We start from the raw sequence: 26,929 nt of genomic DNA on the forward strand, positions 1-26,929 counted from the left end.
TGAATGTTATCAAATGCTTTCTTTATATCTATTGAGATGATTGTATGAAGTTTTTCCTTAATCCGTTAAAGTGGTAAATTATATGGACTCATTTGCTAATGTGAAATAATCCTTTTATGTGTATTAATGGATTTGGTTTGTTTCTAATTTGTTAAGGATTTCTGTATCTCTATTCACGGTAGAGATTGGGCTGTAATTTTCTGTTCGTGTAATGTCCCTGTCGGATGTTTTCCATAAATTTGTCTTTTCACAAAACCGTGTAGGGTGTTCTTGGTCGTTAGGATTCCCGTTCATCCAGGTTCCTTTGTCTCAGTTCAGAGCTCACAGCTTCTCCCTTCCCTCCCACTGCACCATGACCTTGAGAATGGTCAAAGGGATAGAAGGACGGTTCATCTTCTGTGCAAGAGAACAGGTCTCTTTAAGAGGAGCTCCTGATATTCATGCCTTTGAAGTTTGGACTTGTTGTGTTCTTCTAACCCAAATGGGCCTCCCTAAATGTCTATGGCAGATGGAAAGAAAGAGCTGCTCTTGGACGCACTTCCTGCCAGTCGCAGGTAGAGGACAGTTGTGGAATAAAGAGAATGGCATGCCAGCATTAAAGCATTCTCTTCGGGGCACCTGGGTGGCTCAGTTGGTTAAGCCTCTGACCTCGGCTGAGGTCATGATCTCGCGGTTCGTGAGTTCGAGCCCTGCGTTGGGCCCTCTGTGCTGACAGCTCAGAGCCGGGAGCCTGATTCAGATTCTGTGTCTCCCTCTCTCTCTACCCCTCCCCTGCTCACACTCTGTCTCTCTCTGTCTCTCAAAAATGAGTAAATGTAAACAAAAATGGTTTTTCCTTCAAAAATAAAGCATTCTCTTTGCCCTCTCCTCCTAGACGCTCACACTTTCTTTTCTAGCCATAGGTTACAGTGATTTGCTTGATATTTAGTGATCAAGCCCCTCATCTAATATGCAGCGGCACATCCTTTTACCTCTTACATATTTTCCAGATTTGTTTATAAAGGTTTTATTGCGAGACTGTGAGTTGCTGGAGAGAAAATATTTCCATGGTGGAATAAGCAGGCCTCATTTGCGGATTGACTAACAGATGACAGAGAAGGGGAGTCTAGCACGACTTCCAGGTGTCTGGCTTGAGCAGCTAGATGGATGGCTGCGCCCGCTTAGGAAATACAAAAGGGAAAACACATTTGGAGAGCAAGGAGGAAGGTGTCATTTTGCACCTGCTGAACCTGTTATGACGTTCAAATAGGAAATCTCAGAGGCGGCTGCAGAGACATCTCTGAAGCTTACAAGGCAAGTCTGGCTGGACACAGATTGGGAGCCATCAGCACGTAGGTAGTCACCTACAGCCATGGGAACAGAGAACACCCAGGGAGGATGTGTGGAGCTTCTCACACACTCTCCGAATCCTTTTTTTTTTTTTTTCAATGTTTATTTATTTTTAGGACAGAGAGAGACAGAGCATGAACGGGGGAGGGGCAGAGAGAGAGGGAGACACAGAATCGGAAACAGGCTCCAGGCTCTGAGCCATCAGCCCAGAGCCTGACGCGGGGCTCGAACACACGGACCGCGAGATCGTGACCTGGCTGAAGTCGGACGCTTAACCGACTGCGCCACCCAGGCACCCCCCCCCCTTTTTTTTTTAATGTTTATTTATTTCTTGAGAGAGAGACAGAGTGTGAGCGGGGGAGGGGCAGAGAGAGAGGGAGACACAGAATCCGAAGCAGGCTCCAGGTTCCAAGCTGCCAACACAGAGCCTGATGCGGGGCTTGAACCCATGAACTGCGCAATCATGACCTGAGCCGAAGTCGGACACTTAACCAACTGAGCCACCCAGACACCCCTCTGAATCATTTTTAAATGATTATCCTAGAGTGGAGCTTAACAATCTGTGGCCTGTGGGCCACAGTCTGTGGCCTATGGTCTGCTTTGCAAGTAGAAGTTAATTGGAACACAGTCAAGCCAGTTTATGTATTGTCTACAATTGCTTTTGCTCTACGACAGCAGAGAGGTGGCAACAGACGCTGTACGACCTGTAAAGTGGGAAATAGTTCCTATCTGGCCTTTTACAAAAAAAGTTTGCTAATCCTTCGCCTAGAGGTTACAACATGCACTCTTGCTTTATTAAATTTAATGTAAATTAGGCAGTTGAGAAGTCAGTTGTCAGTTTACTGCTGCTCTTTCGCAGCTAATGAATCTTGCTCTGTCGCTCTTAAATTTTCTCTTTGGTTCTTATCCATTTTACTATCATGTGCCTAGGTGTGGCTTTCACTGAGTTTATCTTATTTGGATTTTATAGAAATTTTTGAGCGTGTCACTTAATGCCCTTAAGTGATTTTGGAAATGTGGTAATTATCCTTTTAAATAGTATTTCTGGGGGTGCCTGGGTGACTTAGTCGGTTAAGTGTCTGACTTCGGCTCAGGTCATGATCTTGCCGTTTGTGAGTTCCAGCCCCGCATCAGGCTCTGGGCTGACAGCTCAGAGCCTGGAGCCTGCTTCGGATCCTGTGTCTCCCTCTCTCTCTGCCCCTCCCGTGCTCATGCTGTGTCTCTGTCTCTCAATAACAAAGAAACATTAAAAAAAATTTTTTAATATTTCTCTCCTGTTGTCTGTCTCCTTTTCTTCTGGAACTCGTTACAGTAATGTTCAACTGTGTTACTATGCCCCACATTTCTTTTATGTCCTCATGTGGATTTTCTATTCCTTTTTATCTCTATGTTTTAGTCTAGTATTTTATGCTACCCTATCTTTCAGTTCACTAATTTCCATCTGCTCTTTTTCTTTTTTATAGATTCTAGGTTTTTGCTGAAAATTGCCATCTTGTTATCTATTCATCATGGCTATTTTAAAGTCTGGATAGGATACCTCCAGTATCTAGATCTCCTGTGGGTCTATTTCTAGATTTTATTCTCCTCCCTTCCTCCTTCCTCTCTCCCCCCTCCTCCCCTCTCCCTCCTATTCCCCTCTTTCTCCCTCTCTCTCCCTCCCTACCTTCTGGTTTTTTTTGTCCCTGGGAATGCCTGGGTTTGTTTTTTGTTTTTGTTTTTACTGAATACTAACATTATGTGTGAAGATTTGTACACATTTTGAGTGTACAATTTGAGTCTCTGGATCATATTAGCTTGTTTAGAGAGGAATTACTTTTCTTTTGGGTAGGTGGTTAGGACAGAGATGATGTATCTTAATCTTGTCAGCACGTGAGTTTATTCCAGACTGTTCCATGCAGTTGTGAGCAGCCGTCTGTTTCCCGTCACCCCTGTTTCCCAAGGCTCACTTCTGTAGTGATCCAGAACTCCAATTTTTTTGTCTCTATGCCCATCAGACTGCTCAAAATTCTACTTAGTATCTCAATCTCTTAGTTGCTACGTTCTTCTTAGCTTTTCAGTAGACCAGAGTTTATGGGTGGGTCTGCAGGTGCTTCAAGGAGTAAAGCACTAGAGAATTTCAGCTTCCTTCTCAGTACTTTCCATTCCTTTAGTTTTTTGATGCTTCAGGTCCTTACTGCCTTGGTAGCTCTGTTTTCATCAAACCATAGCCAGAAGTGCACGTCACTTATTTTTTTAAACACAAAAGAAATACATGCTTGTTCTATCAAGTTAAATAACACACACACACACACACACACACACACACACACACACACACACACGGAGTAGTTTAATAAATCCCCTTCCCCAATATGTCTCCTTTATTGAATTAACTAATGTTAAGGTCTGATGAGTTTTCTTCCATTTTTTTTTTTTTTATGCTCATGTATACCAATATAGAGGTTGCTGAAAACAATTAGTTTGGGTTTGTTTTACAAAAATGGTATCACAGGTACACATGATTCTGCAATTTGCTTTTTACTTAGAACTACATCAATGCATTAAAAATGCATTTAAAAAATTAACTGCATAATATTTCATACTATATTTGTTCATACTTATTAAATTGGTCTTCTGTTGCTAGACATTCATATTGTTTCTATTTTTTTCCAACCTCACAAATACATTACTACTTTCTCAATTTTTGCCAATCTACCATGTGAAATATGTATTTAATTCTACTCCAAGATATTTAAGGTATTTAAAAAGTGCTTATTGGCCTGTGCATAGACTCCTTTGAAAACTCTTGTGTATATCCTTTGTCCATTTTTCTGTTATCAGATGTGTAAGAGCTCTCAATATGATTCATGATATAAACCCCTTATTTGCCACATATGTTGCAAATACCTTCCCAAAGTCTATTTGCCTTTTAAAATGCTCCTTACAGTATCTTTTCTCATGTGAAGGTTTTAATTTTTACATTCATAACATGCCCATGTTTGGGCTATGAATTCTGGCCCTTGTTTTCTTTAAGGCTTCCCCACTTCAAGTTTATACAAATGTTTTCCTAAAGTTGGTTTCCTAAGATTTTATATTCTACATTTAGATTTTTAATTTATCTAGAATTTTTTTGTACACGGTATGATGCATGGGTCTAACCTGCTTTCCCTCCGGATGCCAATTCTATCAGCATAATTTTCTCAATAATCTACCCTTTTCTACTTGGTCAAACATTAAGACTCATATCTACTGGAACCAATTTTGGATTCTGTTTCATTAATTTCTTTGTCTATTATTGTACCAAGTCCATCATTGTTTTAAGTTTATTTATTTTGAGAGAGAAAAAGAGAGAATTTGAAACAGGCTCCACATTCAGCATGGAGCCTGACATAAGGCTCATCTCACGAATCATGAGATCATGACCTAAGCTGAAATCAAGAGTTGGTTGCTCAACCGACTGAGCCCACACAGGGGCCCCTTTTTTTTTCACATTTTAATCAGGTTTTATGGTTGTAGTTATTTAGGCCTTTTGCCTTTCTTGTGAATTTTATTTCTAGGCATTTTGTCATTTGATTTTTTTATTAAAAATGAGATTTCCGGGGACGCCTGGGTGGTGCAGTCGGTTAAGCGTCCGACTTCAGCCAGGTCACGATCTCGCCGTCCGTGAGTTCGAGCCCCGCGTCAGGCTCTGGGCGGACGGCTCGGAGCCTGGAGCCCGTTTCCGATTCTGTGTCTCCCTCTCTCTCTGCCCCTCCCCCGTTCATGCTCTGTCTCTCTCTGTCCCAAAAATAAATAAACGTTGAAAAAAAAATTTTTTAAAGAAAAAAAAAATGAGATTTCCGGGGGCACCTGGGTGGCTCAGTTGGTTAAGCATCCAACTTCGGCTCAGGTAAGGATCTCATGGCTCTCAGGTTCGGGACCCGCACTGGGCTCTGTGCTGACAGCTCAGAGCCTGGAGCCTGCTTCAGACTCTCTGTCTTCCTCTCTCTCTGCCCCTCCCCTGCTCACGCTCTGTCTCCCTCTCTCAAAAATAAATAAACATTAAAAAATAATAAATAATAGTAAAAAATGGGATTTCCGGGGTGCCTGGGTGGCTCAATCAGTTAAGTCTCCAACTCCTGATTTTGGCTCAGGTCATGATCCCAGGGTCGTGGGATCGAGGTCCATGTTGGGCTCCGCACGGAGCTCAGAATCTGCCCCTCTCCCCGTCTCGTGATCATTCTCTCTCTTTCCCTCTCTCTCTCTCCAAATAAATAAACATTAAAAAAGTAAAACTACTAGAGGCCAGGGTGGCTCAGTTGGTTAAGCATATGACTTCGGCTCAGGTCATGATCTCACTGTTCGTGAGTTTGAGCCCTGCTCCAGGCTCTGTGCTGACAGTTCAGAGCCTGGAGCCTGCTTCAGATTCTGTGTCTGCCTCTCTCTCTGCCCCTCCCCTGCTCATGCTCTGTCTCTCTCTCCCTCTCTTAAAAGTAAATAAACATTAAAAAAAATCTTTTAGGGGCGCCTGGGTGGCGCAGTCGGTTAAGCGTCCGACTTCAGCCAGGTCACGATCTCGCGGTCCGTGAGTTCGAGCCCCGCGTCAGGCTCTGGGCTGATGGCTCAGAGCCTGGAGCCTGTTTCCGATTCTGTGTCTCCCTCTCTCTCTGCCCCTCCCCCGTTCATGCTCTGTCTCTCTCTGTACCAAAAATAAATAAATGTTGAAAAAAAAATTTTTAAAAAAAATCTTTTAAGTAAAACTAAACTTTGCATTTTAATTTTGAGTCTAATTACTTTATTCAATTATTTTAATAACAATAGCCTAGCAATAACAAGAACTACCAATGGGCTAGGCATTTGTCTAAGTTTTTTATGCATATTAGCTCATTTAATCCTCAATATTTCTAAAAGCTACATACTATCATATCAGTTCTACAGATGAGGAAACTGAGACCTAAGGTAGAATTTCTTAGTCTTTCTAGGAAAACGATCTTCTAATCTGAAAATGAAAATTTTACTATTTACCAATATTTATACTAATTGCTTCATTTTATTTCCTTATTGTATTGGCTAAAACTTACAAAACAATATTGAATAAAAGAAGAAATAATAGGCATTTTTTCTTCTTCCTGATTTTAATAGAACTGATATAAACAGAAATTACAAGTAAACCCAAATGTACACTTAAAATATGATAAAGAATTATTTACAAATAATGATATAATAGCAATAACATTATTATTATTATTATGGAACAAAAAAAATAAAGGGCTTTATATGTACAAATATCTCCCATCCTTAAAGAAATTTCTTGCTCAATCCCACACCCTGTTAGGATTTCTTCCTCTGTACGTAACAGAGTGCCCGCCCCACAGCAGTTTAAACTACAAGAAGTCCAAAAGAAAGTGATCTCAGGGCAATTTAGCAGCTCAGCAAGGTCATCAAGAAGGCAAGACCTTTCTGTCATTTCTGTCCAACTGTCTGTGACACGTTTGACTTTCCTCATCATGTCTGTAACTTCCGGAGCATGAGATGGTAGCAAACGTCCACAGTTGGTAAGAGGGTTTAATTCAGGACTACCTGTTCCATTTTGTTAGAGGCGAGGAAGTTGTCACATTGAGTGTCAGGGATGAACTAGGCCTCACGGGAGCTTCTGCAGTAACAAGGATGCTATTGTGGGCTTTTCTGGGTCACTGCCCTTGGACACTAGTTACAGTCTCTGACATTCAGAGGCTAGGTCCAGATGGGAAAGAAGGTGTTTCTATTATGATGAAGAGTGAAAGGGAAGGAAATCCTGCCATTTGCCACAACATAGAGGAACCTGGAGGGCATTATGCTAAGTGAAATAAGCCAGACACAAAGGCAGATACTGTATGGTCTCACTTACGTGTAGAATCCGAAAGAGTTGGACTCACAGAACCAGGCAGTAGAACAGCGGTTGCCGCGGGCTTGGGAGATACGGGGAAATGTTGGCTAAAGAGAACAAACTCAGTTATAAGAAGAATATATTGGGGGGACCTAAGGTACAGCAGGGTGACTACAGTAAATAAAACTATATTGTATGCTTGAAATCTGCCAAGAGTAGATCTTAAGTGTTCTCGCCACTGAAAAATGTATACATATATGAAGTCATCACATTGTACACCTTCAAAAAAATCACACTGTACAACCTAAACTTATACAACTTCGGTTTGCCATTTCCACCTTAATAAAGCTAGCCAAAAACATTTTTTTTTAATTAAAAGAGCACAGTGGAGATGCCCAGAAAAAGGCTGAGGCTCTAAGGGGACTCCCCAGAGGAAAGGTTGAAGGAAATGACCTAGACAAAGTGACAGCAAGTGACGTGAGTGGGAGGCAGTGCTGCTGGGCAGTGATCATGGAGGCGGACGAGGGCGACCAAAGGGAAAGGCAGTGACACTGGACTCGGGAGTTACGGCACCTGAGTGAGGCGCAGTCCAGCTGCCACAAAATCACCTTCACGGCGCGGGGGAGGGCGATGACCTGTCTGTTCGTCCACTGATGGCCCAACTGTTTACCGCAAGCCAACTATACCCGGCAGCGATCCACGTGAAGACTAACCACCGGTCAACAGGATGGGTTTCCTTCTTTCCGTGAGCTTCCCTCCTGCCAGAGCGGAGATAAGCAACAAGCGAAATAGGGCGCGTTTTTATAAAACTTCAGAGGAAGACAGGCGGTATGTAGACAACTCAAGCCCGGGGAAAGGCTGGAGAGTGGCTGTGGGCGGGGGGGGGGGGGGGGGGGGGGGGCGTGCCCGTAGCAATTTAGGTGGACTCCTCAGGGCAGGGCTCTCGGAAGAGCAGGGACTTCAAATCAGTGACCCAGAGAGGCTGGTGTGGGTTGGAGGAATGAGGAGAGGCCACCCAGGCCAGAGCCCAGTCAGTGATGGGGGAAAGGGGGCACGAGGTGGCACGGGAAGCCAGGCAGCCCGGAGTCCCTGGGGCCTTCAGCTTGGTCTCATCTTCTCCAAAGACCTCCTACCTGAGATACCCTGCCATTCTTCACGGTGGGGTGAGTACTCCTCTTCCCAAAGCAGGGCTGTTTCCCTTCGCGGGGCTCTCTTGCCCACCTGCAAGGTACTTTGTCTAGTGCATGGTTGTTTGCAGACAGTTGAGAAGTCAACAGAGCTAAAAATAACAGTCTGGGCTGGAGCACAGTGATTAATCTGCTAAATTCTGCAGAGAGCCAGGAGCAGCAGGGAGACAGGCAGAACAGGCCGCAAGCACCCTGGGCAGTCTCTTCCCGGAGAAATCATCACAAAACTTCTGGTCCTGATCTATTGATTATTCGCTCACCAGTGAGAAATGCACTTCTTGATGTAAAGAAAAACAGCTCTTGGAAGGTTTGCTCCTTCTAAAGACGGCGAACAGCACCAGCTGTTGTAACAGCATCTTCCTCTGTGACGCTGATTAAGAGAGAGAGAGAAGAAAAACAATGATATTTACCTAATTATGAGAGCAATATTTATGGTGGGGGAATTACACATGCAGAAAAGTATGAGGAAAAATCACCCAAGTATCACCACCTAGAGAGAACTATTATTAAGGTTTCTAATTTTATATAACTGTACAGTTAACATATATTTGGATATACCTGAGATCATTTGGGAGCTACAGTTTTGTATCCTAATTTTAAATTTGGCATTACTTAGCAATTGCTTTCCCACTGACAGTATCTTTTATAATTTCCCAAACTGGGCTCCAGGCTCCAGCCATACCAAGGGAAGTAAGGCAGAGAGAGAGAGAGAGAGAGAGGGGTTGGGGTGGGCAAAAGCCAAAAATATGTCCCATGTGGTTGTTTTCTGAGGTAACACCATGGTGTTATACCTTGGCAGTTTCCTGGCTTTCCTCCCCGGTTCGTAAGAGGATGTCATACAAAGAGAACAGGAGAGACTCAGAGACCCAGGGACTGGTTTTTAGAGCAGATGATTTTATTGGGCGTATAGTGGTCAGACTTCTTTGCAATGCCTGGTAGATGCATTGCTGAGGACCATGCGCAGACACACGCACACAAATGGCGTGTAAACAAAATTTTGACCACCTGTATCGTGGCACACGTCCTGACTTTTGCCCTGCTAAGCGGGCCTTTCTAACCAGGGAAGCTGGCTGATTTTTAGTCTTAAGACGTAAGGAGAGCTGTCTTCAGTGACGATACTATCGGAGATGAACTGTTGTCTGCCTGACTCGGAACCACAACTCCAACTGCCTCCTCATTTTTGGCCCACGTGAGCTCCTTAGTGGTATTTGTAACGAGTTCGGCCTATGGAACATTTTAATCAGCTTTTGCATTCTTACAATTTTGGTGTCTTTGCTGTAGTTTTCATTGCTACTGTTGGCCAGGCTAAAGCAGGAGCCGAGCATAAACCCAACTCACTTCTTGACCGGCCCTGTCACAGTATATATGTAACTTTATTGTCCTTTCTTACTTATCAGAGTGCAGAGGGTCACGTGATGAACCATTGTCACTTGAGGAACAGGCACTGTTGGCTGCCTGTCCAATAGTCATTTCCTCCTTTTGCAGCCTTGACCACAGTAAGAAAGAGCTAAAAAAGCACTGAAAAGGTAGGAATAAAAAGGCTGAATAAATATAAACTGTGACTGGTCTAAGCCAATCATGGGAATCTTAAACCTCTTTGCCAGATAATCACTTTTCAGCCTGCCTTGCTGTTTGACATGGCCGTGTGATCCAGCTCCCATGATGGGCAGAGGAAAAAAATCTGGAAAATATTTCCTTCCTGATGAATAGGATCCTTTGCCCCCCTTTTCTCATCTTTGAATGTAGTAGGAAGACCTCATGCCTAGAGCTGAGGGAGGCAGCCTAGCCATCTGGTGACGGTGAGGTGACAGCATGGGGGTGAAAAGCTACCGTGCTCAGGACGCCTATGCTGAAGGGCGCAAAGGAACTGGATCCTTGATGACATTTTTGAGTTAGCAGTCAACTCTGGAATTGCCCACTTGGGGAATCTTTCTCAAGAAACAAGAAAATTCCTTCCAGTTTAAGGCACTCTTTCTTGCAGGTGAACCTACCCTAATTGATATATGCCAATGGTGGCCAATGCATGAGAGGCTCAACTTTTCTGAAAGGCGGTGTTGATATTGTAGTAGCTGCGAAACTACAAACTAACAAATCCAATGTCAGGAACTGACCAGGTGGGTGAATAGGATGCATTTTTCTTTCAACTGGTGGAAGCCGATCTTTCCAGAAGATGGACAGATTAAGATGAAGGAGTGGGCAAAAAGGAATCATCCAGAATCTATATTCCACAATCCTTAAGTACAGTTAAGGTGTCATACTTTTTAGCTGTGTTTTCTGTTGAGCCTAAAACATATGTTTTTGACAACATTTAACAGAGGGAAGTTAACCTATATGGTCTAAGAACAGGGAGTCAGACTCACAAATGGAGACCTCTCAAAGAGCTTGGGACAGGCGTTAAGGAACGACATGGGGTTTAACTTGAGCATGCGTTCATCCCAGAGCAGATGGCACAAAATAATGTGTATTCAGGATCAAAGGAAATTAGAAATACCTCTTAATTTCAGCTCTCTTACAACCATACATTTTAGTTTCTATCAATTTTTAGTGAGTGGTTATTCATTTTGCAAATTTGTTCACTGACAGTTTTAAATGGCCATCTTCCACACAGCATCTAAAATACTGTTGGATCGGGGCGCCTGGGTGGCGCAGTCGGTTAAGCGTCTGACTTCAGCCAGGTCACGATCTCGCGGTCCGGGAGTTCGAGCCCCGCGTCGGGCTCTGGGCTGATGGCTCAGAGCCTGGAGCCTGTTTCCCATTCTGTGTCTCCCTCTCTCTCTGCCCCTCCCCCGTTCATGCTCTGTCTCTCTCTGTCCCAAAAATAAATAAAAAAAATAAATTAAAAAAACAAAAAAAAATAAAATAAAATACTGTTGGATCTATACAAAAACTGAATTGTGGAATCTCTTCAGGAATATGGTGTTAAGGAAAGTTCCTGAACTTTGAAGTCAGACCAACAAGAATTCAAATTTTCTGCTATTAACTAGCTGTGACCTTGGACATATTACTTTACTTCTTGAGCCTCATTTCTTAAATGAGGATAATAATATGCATCACAAACGTGTATTGGGTGATTGAAGCAAAGAATTTAAAGTACAGGGGCACAAGGGTGGCTCAGTCCGTTAGGCAGCCGACTATTGACTTCAGTTCAGGTCATGACCTCACAGTTGGTGAGAGGGAGAGTCACATGGGGCTCTGTGCTGGCACCAGGGAGCCTGCTTGGGATTCTCTCTCTCTGAAAATAAATAAACTAAAAAAAAAAAAAAAAAAAAAAAAAGAATGTAAAGTACAGAACATGCAGATGATAAGTAATAGCTTCTCTGTCAATTAGGGTCTAACAGGAAATAGATGGAATATGCAAATTAGGATGTTTTAACATTTTTTTTCTTCCTTACAATGGAGTTATTTCCAAAGGAGGGAAGTACCGAGGGGAACCACATCTAGGAAAAAATTCCAGGTTAAACAAACAGAGCTGCTGTCCAAATTTAATTTACAAAGCTGTTTATCACCTCATTGTTGTCTTATTGAAAACCAGGAAACAATCCAGATGTCTGAGTATGGTGAATTGATTACATCCGTACAGCTGAATACCATAAAACTACTAAAAATAACATTGTAAAAGTAAACATCTTGACACCAAATATATTAGTAATATAGTGCTAAGTGAAACAATAGTTTTTAAGATATTATAGAATCTATTTTGTGACAATTACATTTCTATTATATTTATAATCTAAATTTATATCTAGATATAATTATTTAAAGCCAGACCCTTAAGATTCTTTGGGGATCTTTTATTAACTTCCAGCCTTTTTTCAGTCCTGAAAGTGGTAGAGAGTTGATTTCACATTTTTTAGGGGACTGGGGGGGAGTCATCCTTGATTCACAATACTTGGTCAGTATTGTGTTTGGTAATAAGCCCTCTCAAGTGTGTTTGAACCAGAGCTGTCTCTGAGTCTCTGTAACTTCTTTGGGGTGGGGCTCAGGGTCAAGATGGAAAAAATGCTGTCGTTTGCCTAGTGGATTTAGAAAGCACTCCCTTGCCAAGTGTTGCTTTTTTTTTTTTTTTTGGTTAATTACGTGCAGGGTATCTGGAGCTAGGAAACCAATCTTCCCTTTAGAAAAGAGACTCTAAAAAGTCATTGGACTGACCATGGTTTAGCTCCACGTGGGCCAGATGACTGATGTCCATGTGTGGAATTACTTAGGATAGAATAACCCAAAAAGTACAGCTGCCGGACTATTGTGATCTGTTTTCATTGTCTGGCTGGAGCCATACCTCTGAGGGTGGAGGGATGAACTTTCCTCTACAGCAAGGGAAGTGAACTGAAGTGGTTACAGTGTGACAGGTAGTAATGATATTAATAGGAAACATACATGTCCAAAAGTGTTCTAAGGATTCTACTTGAATCACCCCTTTAAATCCTCAAAATACCCTGTAGAGAAGATACTATTATCAGTGTAATTTTACAGAAGGAACCCATACACAGAGAGGTTAAGTACCTTGTCCACAGTTAAAGAGCCAGAAAGTAACAGAGATGGAATTCGAACCTCAGTTTGGGTGCAGAGCTGGGTTCTAACATTATGATCTGTTGCCTCTGTGAAGTGTGTGTAATGTCCTTGAGTGAAGCTGGCAGGACATAAGCAAATGGGAGAAGGGGAAAGTGGGCAAACTGGAGATGAATGTCCTGCCTGAAGAGACAGCTACCAGTCAGCAACTGCTGTTGTAAAGGAATGTGGGCTCAGTGTTTCCAGATGATGTGAGTTTTCAAGAGAAAATGGAAATCTGGATTTTTAAGTAAAATTCCTAATTTAAGTTTTTAAATTTTTTTATGTTTTTAAAGTTTAATTTTTTTTTTGCAAGAGAGCGGGGAGGGGCAGAGAGGGAGGAAGAGAGAAAATCCCAAGCAGCCTATGCGCTGTCAGCACAGAGCTCGACGCGGAGCTGGATCTCACAAACCGGGAGTTCATGACCTGGGCCAAAATCAAGAGTCAGATGCTTAACTGACTGAGCCACCCAGGCACTCCAAGTACAATTCCTAATTTTATTTTTATTTTTTTTATTTTTTTTCAACGTTTATTTATTTTTGAGACAGAGAGAGACAGAGCATGAATGGGGGAGGGGCAGAGAGAGAGGGAGACACAGAATCAGAAGCAGGCTCCAGGCTCTGAGCCATCAGCCCAGAGCCCGACGCGGGGCTCGAACTCACAGACCGCGAGATCGTGACCTGAGCTGAAGTCGGACGCTTAACCGACTGAGCCACGCAGGCGCCCCTATTTTTATTTTTTTTAAATGTTTTTATTTATTTTTGAGAGAGAGAGAGACAGCATGAGCAGGGGAGGGGTAGAGAGAGGGAGACACAGGATCCAAAGCAGGCCCCAGGCTCCACGTTGTCAGCGCAGAGCCTGATGCAGGGCTCAAACTCACAAACCACGAGATTGTGACCTGAGCCGAAGTCAGACGCTCAACCAACTGAGCCACCCAGGCGCCCCTAAGTAAAATTCCTAATTTTAAAGTATACTGCTGGCCAAAACACACACATATGTAACACACATTCATACTATCATGGACTAGTAATTTCTGAACCCTGCGTTAAAGAGGATGGACATTTCCATGTTCAATCATACCCAAAAAAGAAGATAGCGGAGTTGATGGACCTTAGATGGGAGGGAGGAAAAAAACTCCACCATTTATTATGTTGTCATGTTAAGTTAATTTATGTCTCTGTTTTCTCATCTATAAGTTGGTGTGGAAAACAGTATTATCTCATAGGGTTTAGGTGGGGGTTAACTGGGATAACCAACTTTTTAGAGTACCAACCTGGGACACAGCCAGGCCAGACAAAAATATATGTAATATATAATGTATATTATAAGTGCATAGAGTAAATGTATTACATACAATATATAATTATGATTAACATAAATACGCTTTATTAGTTTAACAAAAAATTTAGAAGATAGGTGTTTATTTGAAATTATACATCATTCTGTATTATTTACTTTTTTTAGTTTACTTTTAAATACTTTTTACTTTTTAAAAATTTTTTTAATGTTTATTTTTGAGAAACAGAGTGAGAGTGGAGGAGGGGTAGAGAGGGAGGGAGACACAAAATTGGAAGCAGGCTCCAGGCTCCGAGCTGTCAGCACAGAGCCCGATGTGGGGCTCAAACCCACGAACCATGAGATCATGACCTGAGCTGAAGTCGGACGCTTAACCGACTGAGCCACCCAAGTGCCCCATACTTTCAAATACTTTTAAACAATAGCATGTTGGGGCACCTGAGTGGCTCAGTCAGTTGAGCATCTGACTTCAGCTCAGGTCATGATCTCATGGTTTATGGGTTCGAGCCCCACATCGGGCTCTGTGCTGACAGCTCTCAGCCTGGGGCCTGCTTCAGATTCTGTCTCCCTCTCTCTCTGCCCCTCTCCCAATCATAGTCTATCTCTCTCTCTGAAAAATAAACATTAAAATTTTTTTTAAAAATAAACAATTACATAGTGCTACTATTATTAACATAATTATGTTAATTAGAACAATAAGAAGCTGTCCCAGAACCATTTGTTCAAAAGACTCTCTTTCCCCCACTGAACGGTCTTGGCACCTTGTTGAATATCAGCTGCCCATAGACGCATCGGTTTATTGTGTATGTTAAGACACGTAAGACTTTTTTTTAAAAGAAGCGTGTAAATCAATAGGACTAATTAGACAGGTATTACCTATTTAACTTTTTAATTTAATTATCTAATTAAAATAATAATGAACTTTATCTTTCTGTCCCATATTTTGCTGTTTTCCTTTCCCAATAATACTTCTCTGAACTCCTTACAACCTTTAGAACTTGCTTCTCTTTTTTAACATAATGGTAAAATTGAGCGGTAAAACATAAAATTCACTTTGACTTGCAGTTTTGCTCTTCTCAGGCCTGCGTGACTCAGAATCCAGGTATGGGTCCAATGTGATGACATCAAGCTAAATGTCATCGTTAACAGAAGCATGTGCACATGGAATACTGAGGATTTTACTTCCAACCAGCAGATTTTCAGACTCGTAGAAATCAGTTTCCGGTTCTCCAGAAATGTCTATCCACATGTTTCCATAGGGCTGTTTTGACAGATTAGTTCTTTGTCAATTAATTAGGTCCTTTGCCTCTATGGATTCATCATATAGGCGATCCAGGTCTTAAAAATATTCTAAGGGGTGCCTAGGTGCCTCAGTTGGTTGAGCAACCAACTCTTGATTTCAGCTCAGGTCATGATCCCACGGTCATGGGATCAAGCCCTGCATCGGATTCTGCAATGAGCGTGTAGCCTGCTTATGATTCTCTCTCCCTTTGCCCCTCTCCCCCACTCGCATTCTTTCTCTCTAAAATAAATAAATAAATAAATAAATAAATAAATAAATAAATAAATAAATAAATAAATAATATTCTGAAACACATTAAATGCTATCGTAATTTTAACCTCTCTTTCTCAGGAAAAATAGTTTAAAATCTGTTTCTTTAATGTTTTTATTTATTTTTGAGACAGAGAGAGACAAAGCATGAGCAGGGGAGGGGCAGAGAGAGAGGGAGACACAGAATTTGAAGCAGGCTCCAGGCTCTGAGCTGTCAGCACAGAGCCTGATGCAGGGCTTGAACTCACAGACGTGAGATCATGAGCTGAGCCGAAGTCGGACACTCAACCAACTGAGCCACCCAGACACCCCTCAGGAAAAATCATTTTAAAGCACTGAGGTAACTTAACTTGTGAAACTGAATTTGGAGTCCACATAAGTTACCATGTAGTAAAGAAATTCAGAAGTCCTGTTTAACTCGGTGTCTTTTTCTGGTAGCATTTTTTTCTTTTGAATTGTGGAGCAGTCTTATTTCCAAAACATGAGTCATTTTTCACAGTATTAGTTTTTGTCACAACTAACAAACATCAAACTCTGGTGGCAATCAGTTTATTCACTTTTAGGCCTCGTAGGGCCTCTTCAGAGATCATCAAACAATTTTAGAGAGCAGCATATACATTTCTGTTTTATCGGAATCCTTGTTTTCTTCAACGTATTTCCAAATTAGAGAAGGATATTCTTCTCATCCCACACTTTGAAGATTTGATTTTATGGTAGGCCAACATTTTAACATCTTTTATATGGAAGGCAACAATGATAGCTGTCTTATAGGCACATGCATAATGAGGCTATCTCCTGTTCTGTAAAATAAAAAATCTCATTAAGTGCCTTTGTACATTTTGAGAACTGAAAAAAGACTAAAATTTTTCATGATGAAAGCCTCAATTTCACAGGTAAACAAGCCACCCCTTGTTAGCAGTGTTAGATACCAAATGTACAGGCTACTTAGAAACTATGATATATTCATTTTCTTTGGTAAGATATTTATGGACTGAATGGAACTCAGCAAAACTGAACTTTGCACTGTCTGGTGAATGTGTAGCTAGACGAACAAATCTAGTTTGTATTTGGATAAGATACCAATAATCTTTTGTCTTATTTTTGTGTGTGTGTGCTTCCATTAAAATCTTGGTAGAGGGGCGCCTGGGTGGCTCAGTCGGTTAAGCGTCCGACTTCAGCTCAGGTCACGATCTCACGGTCCGCGAGTTCGAGCCCCGCGTCGGGCTCTGGGCTGATGGCTCGGAGCCTGGTGCCTGTTTCCGATTCTGTGTCTCCCTCCCTCTCTGCCCCTCCCCCGTTCATGCTCTGTCTCTCTCTGTCTCAAAAATAAATAAACGTTAAAAAAAAAATCTTGGTAGAAATCAAGAAGATGAGTTGAAAACTCCAGTTTTGAAATCAAAGTACACGAGAGCTGAAGGGGACATTTTTTTTTACATTTCAATGATTCGAAGCATCATCTACTGTTCCCTAGAAGCAGGATCTTGATGATAACTGAAGAATTGACTCCACGCTGTAAGGCGCCAGCACGTCTGTCGTGAAACTTTGCCCTTTTGTTTGCCCATAGGACTTTCTAGCTGCAACTTTTGAATCAAGAAACGTAACTTCACTCAATTTCATGGAGCAGTCAAGGGAACTATAATGGTAATGTATTTGTTTTTTCCCATGGGGCACCCAAGGCAATTCAGCAGCTATACTTTTCAAGTTAGCATTTGTGTCTTTTGTGGGAGGGACAATAAAGTTTTTATTGATTTAGAAGTACTTGCCTACCTCATCCCAGATTTGTGAGATCATTTCTCTATGTGCTTTCACTTCCCATCTCCACCATGCCCAATCCCAAAGACTGTGCAGTATGTTGTTCTGGTTTTGTATCTCCCTAACCCAGCTGTATGTACGTCTTTCCATTTATTATTTAAGTAACACATTTTGCTTTATTTTTTAGTGAAGTTTGGGACATGCTGGCTTTGGCACTATAATCATACTCATTATCTGAACTCTTAGAAAACATGGTCACAATATTCACAATGTGAAACAACAAACTAGTGCTACCTTCATAAAAAGCAAAACAGTCCGGAGGCAATTGTGCGCAAACCGCTAACAGTCATGGTTACAATGCACTTGAGATGCACGCTTCAGCTGCATCACTGGGAGTGACCAAAATGGGTGATCCATTACTGTGGAGTGCAAATCATGGTTGCCCACATCAGTGGACAACGGGAAATCAACAGTGGCTACAAAAGATGGGTAGTCTATGCTGTATCTCTTTGACACTAAAAAGCAATGTTGCTTTCAGCCTCTATTCTTTGGGCCACTCTATGAAGTTTGTACTTTTCCTTCAACCTTCTGTACTCATCACTGAAAATCAGGCCTTTTTTCTCAGGGAGAGGGTCTACTGAGACCAGGACTTACAATACTAAAATTGAACACCTGACAGCAAACCGAGAGGGTTGGTCACTCTAGCCAATTACATAAGATAATACACATAAAGCACTTAGCACGATGCCAAGGACAGAAGTGTTCATTAGGGCCTCAAGGAAGTTGAATCTGGAGTTAGGGCACAGAGATGCTCCGAGGTTTCCCAGTGATGGGAACGAACTGGTCCAGCTATATGGCGGCAAGGAAGGAGACTGGGAAAGAGGTGCCCAATAAGGACTCTGAGATGGATCTAGGTTGGTAGCTTTATTTTATTTGTTGTTTATGATTCTCCATCAAGCTGCATATAAAGCTTTAGCTAGGTTTTTTTTATGAGGTCCATCGGCAAGGGAGACAGCAGTGGGGCGGCTAGACGCCAGAGAAAGACCACGCTGGAGCTGTTCCTTAACAAATGAAACTTAGAAAAACCTGGGGTACACTATGAGTGTATTAAGTCCTTGCACGGTAGAACTGCCAAAAAAAATTCGGGACACCCTGTGAAATATGAATTTCAGACAAACAGCACTTTTTAAATATAAGTACTTCTCAAGTATTATATGGGAAATAAACTAAGCAATTATTCATTTTATTTGAAATTAAAATCTAACTGGGGATATTGTACCTTTACTTGCTAAATCGGATAACTCTATTGCATTGGGCAAGTGGGACCTTATGAAATGTAACTGATTTTTTTATCACAATATGGGAAAGCCCAGAGATAGAGTGATCAATTGACAGACAACTGAAAAGTTAGAAACTAAAGGTTAAAAATGGTTATAATTGAATAGCAGTATTATAGTGATTTTAATGTACTTTTCCTAAATTCTACTTTTTCTAAATATTGTTATATTAATGTATAATTCAAATAGTATAGTGTTTGTGTTAGGGAGATCTAGAGAAGCACCCAAAGGATGCATTACTCAGAACTAGCTAGCTGTTGTAATACACAATCCCCAACTTCAGTAGCGAAACCCAATGAAAACTCCTTCCTCATATAAAAGTCAAAATGGGTGATTTATTTATTTATTTATTTATTTATTTATTTATTTATTTATTTATTTAATGGACTCATGGATATTAATTTTATACTTTGAGCTACAATCTTATAGCACATTATTTACTAAGCTGCTCAAATATTTCAGCTTTGGCCATTGGTAGTTCTTTCCATTGACTCCTGGTGCCCCTTTGACATACCTATCAATGTGAATTTACATTTTTTTATTACTTAAGTGTTTATTTTTATTATTTTTTATTTTTAAATATAATTAATTGTCAAGTTGGCTAACATACAGTGTGTAAAGTATGCTCTTGGTTTTGGGGTAGATTCCCATGGTTCATCGCTTACGTACAACACCCTGTGCTCAACCCAACAAGTCCCCTCACCCTCAATGCCCATCACCCATTTTCCCCTCTCCTGCCCCCCCATCTACCCTCAATTTGTTTTCTGTATTTAAGAGTCTCTTATGGTTTGCCTCCCTCCCTCTCTTTTTGTAACTATTTTTTCCCCTCCCCTTCCCCCATGGTCTTCTGTTAAGTTTCTCAAGATACACATATGAGTGAAAACATAAGATATCTGTCCTTCTCTGACTGACTTACTTCACTCAGCATAGTACCTTCCAGTTCAGGCAGCTCTCTTCCAAATGGGATTCAGGGACCCAGGTTACTTCCATATTGTATGGCCTTCATCTTTAATCCAAAGTTGTCATGGGGTTGTTTCTACCTCCATTCCTGCCAGATCAAATGGGAAAATGAGCATGAAGGATTTTAAGTGAAAGAATTTTGAGTGGGAAGATTTTTATGAGCCCAGGCTGGAAGTTCCATCATCAATTTAACCCACATTCCACCGACCAGAATTTAGTAGTTTATGCCACCAGAGACATGAATGAAAAACTTGAACTGAAGGAGTTACATGTTCCTAGAATGTTTCATGTTTTTATGGCCCCTTGACAAAATTATTCTGAAAGTTATCTAGAAGGAAAAATAAGGGCAAAAACAGTCAAAAACTTCTCAAAATAAAAATGATGATGATGGGGGCGCCTGGGTGGCTCAGTCGGTTAAGCTGAGTCTGACCTCAGCTCAGGTCATGATCTCACGGTTCGGTTCGTGAGTTCGAGCCCCGCATTGGGCTCTGTGCTGACAGCTCAGAGCCTGGAGTTGGCTTCAGATTCTGTGTCTCCCTCTCTTTCTGCCCCTCCCCTGCTCATGCTCTGTCTCTCTCTCTCTCAAAAATAAATAAACGTTTAAAAATTTCAAAAGTGATGATGACAAATAAGTGCATGGAGGGGGTATTTTCAGTATCATATATAATATTAAAAGTTTACAATATTGAAATCAGAATGAAACTCATATCAAAAATAGACACACACACACACACACACACACACACAGAATAGAGTTCAGAAAGTGACTTAAGTATGAATTAGAAATTGCTTTGAGTAGAATAAATGGGCTTTGCTTCCAAAGCCAATATATGACATGCATTCCCTTTAAAGGGTCCTACCTGGGGTTTGCACTGACTTTGGCCTCAATGAATTGTTGATGTTTTTCATTATCTGCTAGCCAACACCTCCATCCAGACCTTACTGCCCTTTTATTCAACAATAGGAAGAAGCCACCCGCTTATACTTGGGTGAAGCATGTTCAATGTCTTTGTCTGGGTAGTGCTTACACAGGTAGTTACCCATGTAAAAATCCATCAGGCTGTATGTACATTTAAGATTTGTCAAGTTTATTTTATGTAAATTATACCTCAAAGAAAGATATTTTAAAAAGAAAAAAGTAGAATGACCTTTGAGCATTTATAACCAGGGGATCTGATTAAGCCTGGATAATTAAGAAGACTTTGCTGGGCAAGTAACATATGAGCTAGAATTTGAAGTGCAAGATGCTGTTAAACAGGCAGAAGGCAAGGCAGACCATTCTGGATAGAAGGGCCAGCATGTATGAAGGCCCTGTATTGTAAAGTGTCTTGTAGAGGCATTCATCTATATGGTCTTTTAGAACTTTTATAGAGTTGCCTTTGACATTTAGATTCTTAAACCATCTGATATTAATTTTTGCGTATAATGTGAGGTATGGGTATAATTTTATTTTCCGTCATATAGATAACCAATTATGCCAGCCCTGTTTGGTAACAAATAATCCTTTTCTACTGATCTGCTATGCTAACTCTATCATATACCACGTTTCAGTATTTGTGTCTCTTTCCAGGCTTTCATTTTATTCAACTAGACTCTTTACATCTCCACCAATGTCACACCATCCTTAATTACTATAGCTGTATAAAGACTCTTCATATCTTGTAGGTATGTCTATTCATCTCTAAGTGTTTCTACAAGAGTGTCTTAGTTATTCTTGGCCTTTCATAAACATTTTATTTTACTTTGTTTTATTTTTAAAGACATTTGGAAGGAAATTTATTGTATTTACAAGCAAAACTGGTGGCCTATGTTTTCTTTGTTCTGAAACAAAAATATTCAAAGTTTGGCATTAGCATGTAATGAGTAATAACAAACCAGAATTATACTGTGATAGGAGTCTCAAAGCACGTTGATCCTTTATACATCTCAGGTTATAGTTTAAAGCTGTGGACGTTTTTCACTAGTTCATTAAGAAATTACTACTACTTCCTTTCTCTGCATCTCAATTGCCCTACAAATGTGGGAAAAAAAAAAAAAAAGGAAAGAAAAATGGCAATACAGACCCCAACAGTAGCTCACAGAAATCTTGAAGACTTCAGCCATCTATCCACGTTTACCTATGGCTATTCAGTTTTGCAAAAGAATCAAATAACCTCATTTACCATTACAAGAGAAACATTAGGTAATTTTATACCTTGGAAGATCTAAATTAACTGTGGTATGATTAATGTGTTAGTGGTTTGCACACTATACAGTTAAATGCTAAAACAGAATGGGCATATAATAATTCCACTTACAGAGAATTTCAAATGAAGAGGAAAGTTTCAGAAGCCATATTATTTAAAGCTGAAGAGAAAACCCCTTACATTTTAATTTCTGCAAATCTCTCAACAACAAAAAAACTATTTCTGAAGAGTCTAACAGACCAACTAAAAGCAGAAACAGCTTTTTTTTTTTTAATTTTTTTTTCAACGTTTATTTATTTTTGGGACAGAGAGAGACAGAGCATGAACGGGGGAGGGGCAGAGAGAGAGGGAGACACAGAATCGGAAACAGGCACCAGGCTCCGAGCCATCAGCCCAGAGCCCGACGTGGGGCTCGACCTCACGGACCGCGAGATCGTGACCTGGCTGAAGTCCGACGCTTAACCGACTGCGCCACCCAGGCGCCCCAGAAACAGCTTCTTTTCACTCAACCAAGGGGATACGTCTTCAGAAAAAATGAAAATGTAGACAATTACAGCCAAGACTCTGATCAAGATCTATGCAGGGAAGTAATGGGGCATAATTTAGAATTATATACTTGGAGCAGTTTGAAGAAGTTCTCTTGGGAAGAACTGGTGAATTGGCAGATGAAATGTATGCAGTGATGCACAATGTGGAGCAGAAGAGCTGAGTAGACCCCCTCCTCTGAAGATTTTTTTTACAACCAGAACAGGAAACCTGAATAGCTGTGGTTGAAACCGAAGGAAGTATTTTCTTCCTACCAGATGATGTCAGAGAAAGCTGAATGAATGCCTGTAGCCAACTGTAGTGTGTCTGGAAACGTCGTGTTTATTTTCAGTTCATTCTCCTAAGTTTGGGGCTGCTGGGCTTCACAACACTCCCGAGCACTGTCAGCTTCTGTCTTCATTTCATCAAGCCGCCCCAGTTGTGGTGCCACTGCTTTGTCATATTCACCAACTATCGGTGACTCTTTTATCTTAGTATGTGATACAAAGGAATCCTCCAGTTCCACACTAATGAATTTCTGCTTGGGGGATAGTATTCAGGTTCCAAAAATAAAATATGAATTGATTGAGAGTCTGATTTTAAAATTAGTCCTTTTAAATACAGTAATTTTCTGGAAGCACAAAGGGACCTTCAACAGCTTGGACTCACGGTTCCTTCACATACCAACACTGGTTTTCTTCCCTTCATCCATTATTCCCCAACAGGGCTGTGCTTTATAATTCTCTGGTAGACATATCTCTGTGCTTTCTTCTGGGACCAGACTTCTCCACTTCTATTTCCCCAGGCCTGACTATAGCATAAGCTACCAAACCCAAAAGTTTACTTGTAACTTATTAAACAGTCTTAGAAAATGTAAAGTCTTCTATCCAAGGTTAACCCAAATATCTGTAATCACTACCTCTCCCCGACCCTAAACATTTTAGAATTAGCTTTTAAGGGGTGCCTGGATGGCTCAGTCAGTTAAGTGTCCAACTCTTGATTCCGGCTCAGGTCATAATCTCAGTCGTGAGATAGAGCTGGCGTTGGACTCCACGCTCAATGTAGAGCCTGCTTAGGATTCTCTCCTTCTGCCCCTCTCCCACTTGCACATGCACTCACTCTCTCTCAAAAAAATAAAAATAAAAATAAATTAAAAAAAATAGAATTAACTTTAAAAATTTTTTTACTTATTTAAGTTTATTTATTTACTTTGAGAGAGAGTAAGCACAAGCAGGGGAGGAGCAGAGAGAAGGATAGACAGAATCCCAAGCAGGCTCCACACCATCAGTGCACAGCCTAATGTGGGGCTCGAACTCATGAACCGTGAGACCATGACTTGAGCTGAGATCAAGAGTTGGATGCTTAACCAACTGTGCCACTCAGGATCCCCGAAAAAGAATTAACTTTTAAGATCAGAAAAACATTTATTGGATTTTGATTGCAATTGCATTGAAAAAATACAAGTATTTGAGAGAGAAGTGACAGCTTTATGATAATGTTTTCCAATCCACGAACATGATGTATCTCTTGTTTTATTTGGGCAACTTTAATTCATTAAAGGTTTATCATTTTTTTTTTCAGTGAAAGTGTTGTGTGTCTTCTGTTAGCTTTTCCTAGGTATTTATATTTTTGAAGTTTCCATAAATATTATTTTTACTGTTTCTTGTTGCTAAATAAAAATGTAATAATTTGTGTAATTACATTTTACCTAACAGACTTGCTAGATACTCTTTAATAATTTGCCTTTAGATTATTTTGGATTGTCTACAAAGAAAATCATGTCGTTTATGAATTATGACCATTTTATTTACTTCTTTACAATACTTATAAATTTATTTATTTCCTTGCCTTACTGTGTTGGCCTGGGACTCCAGAACAATGATTAATGGAAGTAGTAATAGATAACCTGTGTCTTCTAATAAATCTTAAGGAGAATGCTTCATTTTTTTCAGAGGTAAATATGATATTTGTTGTAGGCTTAATTTTGTTCGAGCAGGAAGTTTCCTTTTATTTTTAATTTGCTAACAATGTTTTTTAAAAGTCATGAAAGAGTGTTGAAATTTAACTAAGTAGTTGTATAACTTGAACTGGTTATATGGTCTTCTTTAATCTGTTAATGTTGGAAATTATATCAATTGATTTTCAAATGTTGAACCAATGTTGCATTACCAGAATAAATTAAACTTAGTCATAAGGTAGTATGTCTTTTATATGTTGCTAAATTCAGTTTGCTAATATTTTATTTAAAAATTTTAAATCCATGTTCATTATTGAGCATTACCTATAATTTTCTTTCTTATTTTCTCTTTCTTGGATTTTAATTATCATGATTATACCATTCTCTTAAAATAAATTATAGAGTATTCTCTCTTTTATAAGTTTCTGGAAGAGCTGGTTTAAGATTGGAATTATCTCTTTCTTGACTGTCAGGTAGAATTCAACACAATCATTCAATAGGATCTTGTTGATTTTCTGGCTGGTAGTTCTATCAGTTTCTGAGATGGGCTGTTTAAGTCCCCAGCTGTAATTGTGGTTTGTCTATTTCTCCTTTCAGCTAGATCAGTTTTTGCTTCATGTAATTTGAAGCTCTGAAGTTGAGTGCATACACATTTAGGATAATTACATCTTCTGTTAAGAGTTGAATTGTGTCATCCAAAAAGATATGTTGAAGTCATAACTCCTGGTATCTGTGAATTTGACCTCACTTGGAAATAGATGCAATCAGGTTATAGTGAGGCCACGTTGGATTAGGGTCGGCTTTATAAGAAGAAAAAAAATTGGACACAGACACAGGGAGAAGGTAGCTATGTGATGAAAGAGGCAGAAATTGAAGTGATGCATCTACAAGCCAAGGAATGCCAAAGGTTGCCAGGAAACACCAGAAGCTAGAAGGCAAAAAGAAGAATTCTCCCCTACACGTTTCAGAGGGAGCATGGCCTTGCCAACACCTTAATTTCAGGATTTTACCCTCCAAAACTGTGAGATAATAAATTTATATTGTTTTAAGCCACCCAGTTTGTGGTACTTAGGAAACTAATGTATCTTCCTAGTGGACTGATCCTTTATCATTGTGTAATATTCCTCCTTGTCTCTAGTAATAATCCTTTGCTTTGAAATCTACTTTATCAGATATGAATATGCCACTCCTGGTTTTTTAGATCAATGTTTGCATCGTAAATCTTTTTCAATCATTTTTTTCAACCTACCTATTTCATTGAATTTGAAGTGAATTTCTTGTACACAGCATATTTTTAAGTGATGTTTATTTATTCATCCCACTTATCTTTGCCTTTTAACTGGTATATTTAGACCACACTCAAGGTGATGTTGTTAATGCTTAAGTCTGCAATTTTGTTATTTGTTTTTGTTTCCACTAGTTCTCATTCCTTTGTTTCTTTTTCTTGCCTTTCTGTGGGTTATTTGAACATTTTTTTTAGGATCTTATTTGTAGTGTGTTTGAGTGTGTCTCTTTGTATACTTTTCATAGTGGTTGCTCTAAATATTACAATATAAATATATGACTTATTATGTTCTACTGGCATCAACATTTGAGCATTTATAGTGAAGTTCAGTAACCTTACTTCTATTTAGGTCCCTTTGCCTTCTCCACTTTCAAATATCATTGTCTTGAGTATCAGGTGGTGTTACAGTTTTTGTTTCAGTCATCAAATATGACTTCTAGAACTCAGGAGGAGAAGGACAGTCTACTGTATGTACCCATATTTCTAATCTTCCCATTGTTCTTCCTTCCTGATGCTCCAAGATTCCTTCTTTTATCATATCTTGTCTCTTTGAAGACATTCCTTTCGCTAATAAGGGTAGGTCTGCTAGAGACCAATTCTTGGCATTTTCCTTCCTTCAAAAGTGTCTTTATTTCCTCTTCATTCCTGAAGGATAGTTTCACAGGAAATAGAATTCATGGTTGACAGTTCTGTTCTTTCACCACTTGAAAAATGCACCACTTCCTTCTGGGCCTGCATATTTTTTATGAGACATCTTCTGTCATTGGAATTAGTGTTCTTTATAGGGAATGCATCATCTGGAAGCTGCCTTGGCCCTTCTGGCCAACCTGGTAGTTCTCAAGCCTCAGCAAGTACCCACAGCCTGTGTGATTAACTAAATCTTTCTTCGTGTATCTATAGATCAGGCATTCTTTTCAAAAACAAAGCCCATCTACACATCACCAAATTCTCTTGCACAAACCTCCCTCCCCTCTGGGCACCAAGGAACTAGACCCCCTTGCACAACCTCCAAGCTGAGATAACATCTGTAGCTGGCACCATCAAGTCTCCATGCAATCAAAAAATGCTATGGATTGGGGCACCTGGGTGGCTCATTCAGTTAAGCATCCAACTCTTGATTTTGGCTCAAGTCATGATCTCATGGTCGTAAGCCTGCTTAAGATTCTCTCTCTCCCTCTCTCTCTCTCTCTCTGC

The 26,929-nt window shown here is 40.3% G+C and overlaps 1 long non-coding RNA gene across 9 annotated transcripts in view; it reads right to left on the reverse strand.

Annotated features, from left to right (window-relative positions):
* Positions 1-6,508: 6,508 nt before the first annotated feature.
* Positions 6,509-26,929, reverse strand: part of LOC102901064 — a 56,070-nt gene continuing 35,649 nt past the window's right edge. For 6 of the 9 annotated variants that reach the window (XR_002743169.2, XR_006599755.1, XR_002158766.3 and 3 more), the window contains 3 exons: positions 19,739-19,870; positions 8,287-8,710; positions 6,509-7,911 (listed from right to left, as the gene is read on the reverse strand). This is a non-coding gene — a long non-coding RNA (uncharacterized LOC102901064). The remainder of the gene's footprint in view (positions 7,912-8,286; positions 8,711-19,738; positions 19,871-26,929) is intronic. The other 3 variants (XR_006599757.1, XR_006599756.1, XR_006599758.1) reach the window with 3 other exon arrangements.

The sequence above is a fragment of the Felis catus genome, chromosome B3 (assembly GCF_018350175.1).
Source record: "Felis catus isolate Fca126 chromosome B3, F.catus_Fca126_mat1.0, whole genome shotgun sequence".
In the NCBI taxonomy this organism is placed as follows: Eukaryota; Metazoa; Chordata; class Mammalia; order Carnivora; family Felidae; genus Felis; species Felis catus.